Raw genomic sequence first — 13,362 nt, 5'->3', positions numbered from 1 at the left:
TTGTATGTTGTATGTAATAAACACTATTTTCCAAATACATCTTTCCAGAAAATTCTTTTTTTTTTTTTTTCATGGAGCATCTTGTTTCACATGGGACACAGTTCGGGAAACAATGCTTTGAGACCATTTACCTCCTCCACTTTTCAAGAAAAAAAGAAGTGCTGAATAGTCTTGGCCCGAAATACAGTGGAAAAGTGGCAAAGAAAACTCTTTCCTTTGGTCCCATATTGAATTATCATCACCTGCGTCTATGGGATTATCTCCAGGAAAGCAGCCCAATTCTTTTGAGTAACTCTTTCCAATTCACAGAGAACAGTAAAAATTCAATTAACTACAGATTTCTACTGTGCAAACTAGCAGAAGATAAACAGCAAAAGAAACTGAATATTTGGATTTATGAGAGCTTGAATCTCAAGTTTTAAAACTTTGACTGGTGATTCACAACCTAGAGAACATCAGTTTCCCACAGTCTGGTTCCCCCTGCCTCTGAGTACCAGGAGCACTCCCTCCTCACCAACGCATCCCTGTCCCCCACCCACAAGCACACACAAGTGAGACTCTCTATAAGTCATGGCAAATAGGTTTTTCTTTAAGGTCATCGACAGTCCTTTTGCAGTAGCTGTGGGTAGTCCAGCTTAATGAAGGCAAGCCCCAGACCGGTCAGGTGAGGATTACTCTCGAGGTGTCCCACAGTCTCCTGAGTGGAGAGGAAAAGCACCAAGACAAATATTGGCTCTCTTTCCTCATCAAACTGCTGGCCATTTCCTAGGCATGGCAAATTCTCTTGCCTTCTGCCTTTGTTCGCAATGTTCCCTCTCCCTGGAATGTCTTTCCCTTCCACCCCTGGGTTGGCCTCAAAAATTCTAGACTTCAAAGCCAATATCATATGCCAGCTCCTCTGAGAGATTTCCCTGACCCCACAGCCTCCCAAGCTAAGAAGCAATGGCCTTGACTGTCTCCTTGGGTGCTTATGAAGCTCATCCCAGAACACCTTTCCATACCTTATGCTATTAGTTTATGAGTTCCCCAAGGGTAGGGATCATATATCTTACCCATCTCTGTCCACTCTGGACCAGATGGCATGGCAAACAGCGGCTCAATAAATACTTTTCAGACAAGTGAATGAAGAAAGCGAATGAATCACTCTTTCCTTAAAAGCAAATTGAGAGATTTTTTTTTTTTTAAATGTGCCAGATTACTCAAACCAATGGTGCATTTTTAAAATCCAGAATTCCTTCCTCAGAAAACCTTCAGGCACTTCTTCAAGCAGCAGCTACTCATGTGTCCCATCGGACAGAAATAGAAATAGAGGCACTCAGAGGTGAGAGCAGGGCCTGTTCCAGATGTGTTTTCCACCAAGAGAAATTCTGACAAAAACAAGATGAGACATGAGCTGAGCTGCTGCTTCTTTTCCCTTCACCAGGAGCTCTCTCTCCCACTTTGGGGAAGCAACTGGAAAGTTCATTATTTTACAAACTAAGGCACACACTTCCTCCTTTATTCTGGTTTTTGGATATTTGCTTTTAAAATTCCTTTTCAGCTGTTGTCACGCCCCCGTGACTGCTCCCGTCCTGTCCCCCGCCCCAGCTGCCCCCCAGCTCCCCTGCTCCCGGCAGGCAAGCCTTGTCACTCGTGATGTGTGCTGACATTCCCTGGTGGAGGAGGCAAAGCTCAGGCCCAGTTCTCTATCTCACAACCCAGACTCGAGGCCACAGGAAATGCTGGAGTGTTTCCACCGTCCTGTGAGCCAAACACTCAAAGTTTCCAAACCTGCTGATCAAAAAACAATATGTGACACTTCTTTCTCCCCCTCCCTCCCTCTCTCTCTCTCCCTCTCTCTGTCTCTTTCTCTCTCCAGCAACGGCGGGGCAGCAAAGGCCACCCTAGGAAACTCGATTGCATCAGATGAGCAGCAAGGGCCTTCTGTGGAAGGCGGAGGGCTAGGCTGTGCGTCCACAGGCTGCCACCTGACAGCTCAGCACAGAATTAGTCATCCTGCACAACAACGCGTACGTGACGTAATGCCGCACGCGCAGGATGGCACTAGCCTCTGCCTCTTTCTCCCTCCTCGGGTCCTTCAGGTTTAATTCTCCAGACGAGCAGGAGCTGGGGAGTGAGTGAGAAGGTCAGGTGTCTGCCTGGGTGTTAATCCGGGCCCTGCCCTGCCCACAGCTCTGTGACTTTGGACAGTTACATAACATGTCTAGCTTCAGTTTCCTCTCTGTAACACTGGAAGAACAACAGAACCTTTCTCATAGGATGCTGTGACCCTGAACATAAAAACAATGGGAACAGGGCCTGCTAGGGTAGTATTTATGATTATCAATTTAGCGGGTATGGGGTACCTGCACACAGCAGCCGATAGCCTCCCTAGTGAAACACACAGAAGTCCCACTGCACAGTGGTTCTTTTCTCCTTTAGCTTCACGATCAAACTGGACAAACTGTTCCAAGACTAGAGAGGAATGCCAACTTGGCTTCAAGTCCACAGAGGACTTACAGATATGGACACTTTTTCTTTCTTCTGAGTTTTAAAAGATGAGCACCAAGCTTCCAGGTGAGTGACTGGGTTTGAAAGAATAGGAAGAGGAAGGTTAGTGTTAAGATTCTGGAAGGATCCACATGCACTTCAAAAGCAGAAATGCCTGAGCAGATAATCTGATGGAACAAAGCTGACCCAGTTTCTCTCCCGACCCACGGCTCACAGGAAAGTTCTCTAAGTATAGGAAGGTGATCGGAACTCAACTCCTTCTCAATCCTTTCTCTTCAAGAAGTGGATGTGGCCTTCCGGTATGTGACAGTTACAAGTCCCTCAAGAAGGACCAAAGGGGTGCTCTCTGTGCAGAGAGGGATGTGCCCCATTACTACTGCACAGCTTCCCCTGTTACATGTCACTCCACCCTGAAGAGTGACTTCCGACTCTCACCTGTCTGAGGGACACCTCCATCCAGCTGCCCCACTCACTGATTTCACCACGCTGCTCTGCAGGTGATTAGCTCTGAAACGCTGAGGTTCCGCCCGCCAAGCTGATGGAAGAGAGGCATGCTACGCCTGGGGCCTGGTGAACTTGGCTTGCCCCACTTGGGCCCAGCTGCTCCCCAGATGCTGGGGTTTTCGTGGGCACTGAGTGGCCGATGATGACACAGCTCTGCTACCGGGGGTATCACATCCTGGCTCGACACAGAAGAACTCTGAGGTGTTTCTCAGGGAAGTTTCCATAGAAAACATGAATTTCCTCCATGTCCAGGGTTTTAGATAGCTTATCCCTCTGGTTATTAGGCACCAGCCTGCACACCCAGCAAGACAAACAAAAACCAAAACGTGACTTTTGTCTCTTACCTCCTTCACCTGAGGAGGCTCTGTCATGACTCCCAGGATTGAATGATAGATATCTCCTCTTCTGGTTTTTGTCTGGGCTCCCTCACAAGCTTGCTGCAATTTGCCTTAAGATAAAATACTGTCTGGGCACATGCTATCAGCATGGACAGGTGGCCACACTTTGAAGAGTTTTTTCACACAAACACCATGATAACAGTGGATCCAGGGGGCCAGTGTTTGCTGTTGATGAACAAAAGGACTGTTCTTTCAGGCTCCTGAGTGGCTCAGTCAGTTAAGTGTTTTACTCTTGATTTGGGCTCAGGTCATGATCTTACTGTTCGTGGATCTCCCCTCCCCCTCCAACTCAAGCACTCTCTCTCTCCCTGTCTCAAAATAAATAAAGATTAAAAAAAAAAAAGATTGCTCTTCCATAGGCATGTATGTGGATCTAGAAACTCCTTACCATGTTCTTTTAAAAATAAAAAATAAAAATAAAACTGGTACAAAGTGGGGGAAGGGCGGCTTGCAGTTCTATTCTAAAAACCAATATTACTGATTACACTCTGGAGTTGCCAGTTGGCTTCATGCCAGCCCAAGGATCACATTCTGGATGGATTTTGTTGTTGAAGGCTCATTTCCTCTTAGCTTTTCCCTGGGCAGAGGTTGCCCACACTCCATCTGCATGCCCTGGGAAGGGCTGAGATTAAAAGCTGACGAGGAAAACAGAGGATCTTCCAACTCAGTGCTGGCAGTTTGCTAACTGAGTGCCGTTTACACTTTACCTTGGTAAATTAACAGGATGCTGATGATTTATAATTCTTATTATCTGCACTCAGTTCTAGCAAACTTGGGACTCAACCTGCTAATATCTGCTTTGATAAAGACTCATCCAGGCAAAAAACAAACGAGTAATAGTAAAAACAACCACACACACCAAAATAATAATAATAATAATAACCTGCTAGATTAGTGAGCGAGGTTGTGGGGGGAAAAATTAGAAAAGGCTCCTATGCATCTTATCATTTTCCTATTATGATATGCTCTGCCTTACCTAGAAAAGAGGTCAGAGATTATAAATCTTTATGGAACACTTGAGTTCTGCTGACAGGGCTGGTAATGGGGTCAGATTCTGGGACCTAATTATCTGAGGCATGAATTTAATGAATGAGGTCAAAGAAAACCTGCTTCTACTTGACACTTGAGAATCTTACTTTTTTCATCTTCTCAAATCAAAGCTAACTCTCCAAACTTTACAGGGGCAAGATTGCAGAAGAAAAAGGACAGGTTTTTGAACCAGACAGATCTGGATTTGGATATGAAATGGGGAATGTTTTAGCCCAGGGCACAAGACTACAAGATTGCATTTTGCCTCAGGCTATGAAAAGAGCCTACTGGAATGGAGCAAGGAGAGACAGTCTACGGGAGACTGGACAGATAGTAACTGATGACAGTGGCTTGGGCTGATGTGGTGCCTTGGAGATGGAGAAGGTGAAAGATTTATGAGCTATTTAAAAAATAAAAATCAACAGGAATTGATGATAGACTGGATACAGGGAAGAGGGAAAAGCTGGAGTTCAGGGTGACCCAGGATCCTGACTGACTTAACAGAATAGATGGTGATGGCAATTTATTGAACTAGGACCATTCCAAATAGAAGATGCACTCTTGGCCAACTTGTTGATCACCATCATGTCAATGAATGTATAGACTCATCCAGAGGAACAGGGTAAAGCCCAAGCCACCAGTACAAGAGACAACTCTCTTACTCACCTCTTCCTTATGGACCTATTTGCTTTAGTGCAGATTACACCGAAAATTCAGAGCCATTTCCTTCTTTCAAATGGAGAGGCAGCAGAGTACAGCAGTTACAGCCACAGATTGGACTCAGACTGCATGTATTCTAATTCTAGTTTTACAGCCTCTTAGCATTGTGACCTTGGGAGAATTGCATTCTGTGCCTCACTTTACTCAACTGTAAAATGGGGAATACCACAGTACCTACCTCACAGCTTTCTTGAAATGAGTAATGACGATGGTAATAGCTGGCGTTCATATGGTTCACTATGTGCCGGGCACCCTACTGAACAGTTCAGATATACTAACTCATTCAATCCTCCCAACAGCCCTAGGACAAAGGTGCTGTCAAAATCTCCATTCTAAAAATGACGAAATGTAGTCTCCAAAGAAACCAGACAATAACTTGGCTAGTTAGCAATCTAACCAGTCCCAAGTCTGTGTTCTGCGCCATTACACTGAATTTCATTTTATCTTAATACACACAAAATGCTTAGAACAAGGGCTTGGTGCACAGCAAGAGCCAAGTCAACATTAGCTCTATGAATCGGCAAATCCAGGACTTTACAACAAACATCATTCATGAGGAAGAAGGAGGCTATAAGCACTTTTCCATTATGGATCCCTATTATACCTTCTCACTTTGTAGAACATAATACTGATGGTGACTTAGCGAACTTGCTTCCAACTTTGACTCCATGGAAAGAATCGTGTGGCCGGAGCTGTTCAGGCTCAACACTACCTTACTTCTTGACACTGCAACAGGACCAGCAATTTGACACTTCCTCTGAGAGCTCTGCAGGAAAAATACCCATGGCTGAAGCATAACTTCCGGTGAGGTACACCTGGGACCTCTTGACGACCTCTATCTCCCTATCTTTCCACTTAATGAACGGATAAACTTTTGCACAAGTTGAATATACTCTCCTATATCCCTAGAGAAAGGACAGAGGGACTCTTTTATAAGCAGATAATACGGTTTTATTTCCACTAACAAGGAATAATCTTAATTGACATCTAGCTCTGTCAGAATATATAGCCGCAGAACAAGTACTCAAAACTGAAATAATGACTTTTTGGTATCAGGCTCCAACATTTAATGAGCTTATTATGGCACAAACCTAAATAGCACATCAATGCACTCAGGTATAGGACAGTTCACTGGGAAGTTACACAGCTTAAAGTAGAAGTTTACAAAACTTCTACAGAGATTTTTTTAAAAACCAAGGTAAAGGGGCACCTGGGTGGCTCAGTCAGTTTTAACAGTGTCCAACTTTGGCTCAGGTCATGATCTCATGGTTCATGAATTCAAGCCCCACACCGGGCTCTCTTCTGTCAGAAAAGTCTGCTTTGGATCATCTGTCCCCCCTCTTTCTGCCCCTCCCCCATTCATGCTCTCCTGTTGTCTCTCTCTCTGAAAAATAAATCAAGATTAATAATAATAATAATAAACAACTGAGGTAGACATTTCAAATATTTACTTAGAAATTATCCAGGCAAAAATTAATTCAGCTACATGTTAAAACACAAATTACTTGAAGACCAAGAGACACAAAATACTTTTCAAGAAAATTCCAGGATCTGCCTGAGGGTACTCCTTGACATACTCATGAAGAGGCAGGGTGGCTGCCCACTCAAAAGTGGGATAAAATTAGGCTCATCAAATTTCAAAAGGATTTCAACCAATCCCCAGATCAACTGAGTAGGAAAGGTACATGTCCTAGCAAGTAACTGCCAAGCAGAATAAAAATTAGTTGCACTCTGTACCTTTACCAGAAAAAGCAATATTGAATTCATTGCCTTCTACACAGACAGTGACTGCTTTGTTTTCAGTAGGAAAACTTTATAAATGGTCTTAAGGTTTAATAATAGAAAATCCATTTAATAGTTTATGGTAAAGCCATAAGAGAGAATAGTAGTCATTAAAAAATCATGCCTAAGAAATCTATGACACTAGACCACATTCCCAATATATTTCATTGATTTATGTATATCCATTAACATTTAAATACTAATAAATATTTATTCCAGTAGACACTACAATGCAATAACTCAGAAAAACTAGAATTCTCATACATAGGTAGTTAACTAGAAGGTCTCCTTTTGGGAGGGACACTTGGGTGGCCCAGTGGGTTAAGCAGCCAACTAACTCTTGGTCTCAGTTCAGGTCATGATCTCACAGTTCCTGAGTGAGATCGAGCCCCCATTCCCCTCTGTACTGTCAGTGTGGGTTTCTCTCTCTCTCTCTGTCCCTCCTCCTGCTCATACTCTCTCTCTTTCTCTCTCTCTGTCCTCTCTCTCTCCCTCAAAATAAATAAGTAAGTATTAAAATGTTTGTTTGTTTTTTTTAAAGAAACAGTTGGGGCAGTTTCTTATAGCATTAAATGTACAATTTCCATATAACCCAGAAATTTCAGGCCTGAAAGAAATGAAGGCATATGTTCACACAATGACCTGTAAGTGAATGTTCATAGCAATTTTCTTCATAAGAGCCAAACACTAGAAACAACTTAAATACCCATCAACTGATGAATGGATAAACAAATTATGGAATATTTGAAATACAATGGAAGACTACTCCGCAATAAAAAAGAATGATTTACTACACACAGAAATAATCTGAAGAGCACTATGCTAAATCAAGGGCCAGCACACTTCAGCCTCCAAGGACAAATCTGGCCCTCTCCCTATTTTTGTTAACAAAGTTTCACTGGAAGAGAGGTACGTACATTCATACATTTGCTTACATATTTTCCAACACTGCTTTCATGCTGTGACCAGCAGAGTTGAGCACTTCCAACAAAGATAAGAATACTTACTATCTGAATCTTTGCATGAAAAGCTTGCTAATCCCTATGCCACATAAAAGAAGCCAGATGCAAAAAAACACATACTGTATGATTCAATTTATATAAAATTCTAGAAAAGGCAAAGCTATATTGATAGAAAACACATCGGTGGCTACCAGGGTCTGGGGAGAGGAGTATGACTGCACAGGGCACACAAGGGAGCTTTTTTTAGAGCGATGAAAATGGTTTGTACCTTGATTGTGGTGATGTTTCCCTAACTGTATACATCGGTCAATACTCACTGAAGGAAAAGGAAGAGCAATTAATTTTGTTCTTTCTCTACAAAACTGACCAGAAAGAAACCATACTGATATGATATGATATGATATGATATGATATGATATGATATAACATAATATAATTTATCTATTACTACCTCCTGCTAGTCCAGTATTACCAGGTGTTACCTCTTTCAACATATTCTTCCAGGTGCTGGGAAGGTGACATCGAATGTTTTGTCAGACTCTTTTTGCCCAGACAGTGCAGCATAAAATGGCAGAATCTCACCACGGATCATAAAGGATCCACAACAGAGCTTAGCTTAACCTAACAAATATAGGGCTCATCTCTTCATCCTAGAGTCTCTCTGGATGCTGTCTCCATGCAGTCTCATACAATCCCACAGATACACTTTCAATGTACAAACAAAACCCACAATTTCTGGCCGCCTTCCTTCTTATCCTCTCTGCCTCCTTTCCTTTTTTACTTCATTCTTTTCTTTTCTCCTTTTTCCTTCCTTCCTCAAATATCCAACTGCCTACTTGATACAGATACTTAGTTATCTCACAAGCATCTCAAGCAGCATATCTGAACCTAAACTCTTTCCTCCAGAACCTGCTCATCCTTCAGAGGAGATACTGAAGATATTAAGTGGAGATATGGAAATATTTAAAAATGGGTTTGTGGTAGGCCTTTACACCAGGTTTTCTCTTTCTCCTACTGAGCTTACTAGGGGATGACACTTCCAGCTCCTTGAAATAGAAGGGTACAGCCCTATACACAACCCACTGTGGACAACGACATGTGAGTAGAAGTGACAGAATAACTGAAGCGTCATGTTCTCTCATCTGTTGTCACAGCAAACTTGGTAGAACCAAATTTGTTAAAATGATGGGCAGTCTGATCACTGAGTTCAAAGGGCAGCTGCCCTGGAGGGGTCAGTTGGGCATGTGGTCCACTTTGCACGCCTTAAAACTTCATGATATTGGCCTGAGATTCTGAGGCTGCTATTACCACAGCAGGATCTAGTCTTTCCTGACTAACACAAGGACTTTAGTACTCATGCCAAAACCCAGGTGTCCTTCTTGACACTCTTTCTCTCTTACCTGCCACTTCCCATCCACCACCAGCCCAACTAAACTCTCTCAAATATATCCTGTTTTCTCCATCTTCACTGATGCTCCCTAGGCCAGACCAACATCTCTCAATTGGCCTCATAACAGGCCTCCGATGTCTTCTGCACGCAGCCACCAAAGTGGAAACTGCAAAAATTTTCAAATGGCTCTTCTGTTTAAGTGCCTTCAATAGCTCCCCAGTGAGGGTGGCTTAAATCCAAAGTCTTTTTTTTTAATGTTTATTTATTTTTGAGGGGTGGGTGAGGGGCAGAGCACGACAAAGACAGAGATTTCCAGGCAGGCTCTGAACTTTCAGCAGCAAGCCCAATATGGGGCTTGAACTCAGGAACCACAAGATTATGACCTCAGCCGAAGTCGGATGCTTAAACAACTGAGCCACCCAAGCACTACCAATCCAAAGTCTTTAACAAGTTCACAAAGGCCTACATAATCCAACAGTGCCCACCTGTGCAGGCCTCATTCATGTTCATTCTCACTCTTCCTTCCTTTGCCTCTCTCCCTCCTCTGCCCCCTCCCGCCCTCCATCCCAATCCCATTTCAGTACCTCTAGCCCTCTCTTGGTTGCTCTAGCATGCCAAACTCCTACCATGGAACTTAATTACTCTCCTCTCCATTTTTCCTTTCTGCTCCCAGCTTCTTGATGTCACTCTAAAACACATTTACTATTCCCTTTACTTCCTACCTTTCATTTCTTACTAGGAGGGGGAAAATAACTCTTGAAAAATCTCAAGAAATGATAAGATTAATTTCTCTGAATTCATAATACCATAAGATCTAAACACTGACAAAAGTAGAGAGAAAGAAAGTTATCTCCAGGGCTGGGAATTGGAGAAAGAAACTTAAACAAGTGAGCAGGGAAGCAAAGAGGCCAGGGGAGGGTTCCCTGAAAAAGTACACCCTAGAAGGACTCTAATGACTTCATGACCACCACCACACCCTCCCTCCCATCTATGCTTCCGTATTTAAGCTCAGTCCCTCAGGGAAATACAAATCAAAACCACACTGAGATACCACCTCACACCAGTCAGAGTGGCTAAAATGAGCAAATCAGAGAACTCTAGATGCTGGCGAGGATGTGGAGAAACGGGCACCCTCCTACACTGTTGGTGGGAATGTAAACTGGTGCAGCCCCTCTGGAAAACAGTGTGGAGGTTCCTCAGGAAACTAACAATAGAACTCCCCTATGACCCAGCAATAGCACTGCTAGGAATTTACCCAAGGGATACAGAAATGCTGAGGCATAGGAGCACATGTACCCCAATGTTCATAGCAGCACTCTCCACAATAGCTAAAACATGGAAAGAGCCTAAGTGTCCATCAACAGATGAATGGATCAAGAAGATGTGGTTTATCTATACCATGGAATACTACATGGCAATGAGAAACAATGAAATCTGGCCATGTGTAGCAACATGGATGGACCTTGAGGGTGTTATGCTGAGCGAAATAAGTCAGGCAGAGAAGGACAAATATCATATGTTTGCACGTATAGGAGGATTAGGAGGAACTTGACGGAGGAACAAGGGGGAGAAGAAGGGCGGAAATGGTGGGGGAAAGGGAGAGAGGCAAACCATGAGAGACTCTTGAATGCTGACAAAAACTGAGGACTGATGGATGTGGGGGGAGGGGGGGATGGGCATGGAGGAGGACACTTGTGGGGATGAGCACTGAGTGTTATGTGGAAACTAATTTGACAATAAACTATTTGTAAAAAAAAAAAATTGATTTTAAGTCTTAGGACAAGTAAAAGGTCACATAAAAAAAAAAAAAAAAAAGCTCCGTCCCTCAGGAATCCCCTCATTTAATTTGGTCTAACTAAGACCTTGTCCTAGGCCAGGTCTCTCAGATGTAAAGGAGGTTCCTCCCCACAAAAGGCCAGAGAATTTCCATATATCCCCACCTCTGGGCCACTATGGTGTCAAAGGATAATATCTTCCCAGCAAGCCAAATTGGAACCCTCAATACATTCTACCCTTTGGATTAAATTCTCCAACAGTCTTTATCTATGTCTTTAACATGATAAAATGAGATTTTAGAGATACTCAGGGGACCTTCATATGGCTGTATGTCTAATATCAATTCTGCCAAATACAGTATTGTAAACATGACTAAAAGTGTTCAAGGTTTCAGACAAAAATCTAGAATGTTGAAACATACTAATGCTTAAGTTAGAAATCTCCTGAAGAGTTTTATCACACTTGACCATTTGGGCTTTCACCTAAATGTTAATCCAACTGGAGAAAGAGACTTTCTCTCCATAGCTGTTTGTTTTAAAAAATCTAGTGAACATGGAAAATAGCACGTGAGCTCTATAAGGCATGCTTTAGTGTTTGATTCTGGATTTTATTTCTGCTATAGTATTTTTTTTCCCAAGAATTCTTACATTTTGTAACTAAGATAAGAAAAAATTCAAGTCAAATCAAATTTGTTCTTCTTCTCGTTTCACCATCTTAAAATTTGGCAAGTTTTGCTTAAGAAAGGAGAGCAAAGTAGAGTGCTTTTGTGGATAAATCCTGACTCAGGTCTAAGATAGCTCAGGATATTCCTTTTTCTGTCACCATTGATAAAAAATAACAATAATAATTCAAAAAGGAATCTTACTGAAGACAGGTCAGAAGCCTCTTCTTGGCAAAGCTCAAAAAGTTTCTATAAACTCTTACATGTCTAGCACTGGAACTTGTTAGAGTATCCCTGAATGGTATCCAAAGCATTTTTATATTTGACAGTTGTGAATGACTGTCATAACTTGAAAGGTGAGGAATGTGAGTAAGTTTTTAGCTTTTATCAAATAAAAAGCTCTCTGCCCCCACAGGTTTACATCTGAGCCTCCATGGAATGAAGTAGTTTTCCTGTCTACTCCCATAGATTGGAAAACACATCCACTTTTCCTGAAATAACTTCTAACATCAGGCCACATTTTCACTTTGTGTTTTAAATTCTATGATGTGGTCCTAAAGTCTTATGGTAATCAAAGGCTGTGAAACTTCACAGAGTGAAGAGTCCTTCAAATGAGCACCTGGAAATGAAAGAATTTGTTTTGGCGAATCAATTCTCAAGCTTGCTGCAGGGGATCATGCTGAAGTGCGGGGAGAGGAGTGAAGCCAGGAGCTTCAGAGCTCAACAGGAAAGAGATGGTATCCAAGCTCCCTCTAGTTAGTGCGGCCAACACCAAAAGAGCAGCAGGACATAAGGGCAGCAGGAGATCTGCTCAATATTGGTCCCTGAAGAAGCTCTCCTCATTAGGAGAAGCAGAAGAGAAAACGATCTTCTATCGCAGAACCACCAAAGCGCCAGTTCTCAAATACAAACTACTCATCTCAGTCATTTTTTCTTATGACCAAGACTTTGATCTCAGTGACCATAAAAGTTCAAACCCAGTGTGAAGACACAGGAGAAAATGTGTCTTCCAAGGCAAAGTAGAGAGCTGAAGAGCAATCAACTAGTTAATCAATGCAGACAGTCTGAAAATTCTTTTCCCCAATAGTAGACTCTTCTCTCTGTTACTTATTCCATCTCATCACTTATCTCTTCCTAGGCATACAGAGACACAGAAAGTATCACCATGACCACCATTCTCCTTCCCATATTATAATACCAAATATGTGCATGGGCTTTAAGCTTCATAAGTACAAAAATTTAAAAGTTAATAATCACGGTATAGCCTACTAAAGATTGTAACCACTACATTGATAACAAAACGTCTGAGAGATGAATCACCAAACTAAGATTTCACTTCCATCCACTATTCACAGGGGCCTGTCCACTAATGAGGTTCCCAAGGTTATTAAAAATGATCTAGGCGTGCCTGGGTGGCTCAGTCAGTTGAACATCTGACTCTTGACTTTGGCTTAGGTCATGATCTCACAGTTCACAAGTTTGAGCCTTGCATTGGGCTCCATGATGACAGTGCAGAGTCTGCTTGGGATTCTCTCTCTCCTCTAAATAAATAAATAAACTTAAACATTTTTTTAAAAAATAAAATGATCTAGAAATTTTTTCCGAATTCTAAGCAGAAAATCCCATTTTAATCAAAAGGACTAAAAGATG

The 13,362-nt window shown here is 42.3% G+C and overlaps 1 protein-coding gene across 1 annotated transcript in view; it reads right to left on the bottom strand.

Annotated features, from left to right (window-relative positions):
* ELMO1 (engulfment and cell motility 1) overlaps positions 1 to 13,362 on the bottom strand; it is a 484,527-nt gene that overhangs the window by 446,987 nt on the left and 24,178 nt on the right. The window lies entirely within an intron of this gene.

This window comes from Crocuta crocuta, unplaced genomic scaffold (assembly GCF_008692635.1).
Source record: "Crocuta crocuta isolate KB4526 unplaced genomic scaffold, BGI_CrCroc_1.0 scaffold197, whole genome shotgun sequence".
In the NCBI taxonomy this organism is placed as follows: domain Eukaryota; kingdom Metazoa; phylum Chordata; class Mammalia; order Carnivora; family Hyaenidae; genus Crocuta; species Crocuta crocuta.
This window is presented reverse-complemented; position numbering and strand designations above follow the sequence as displayed.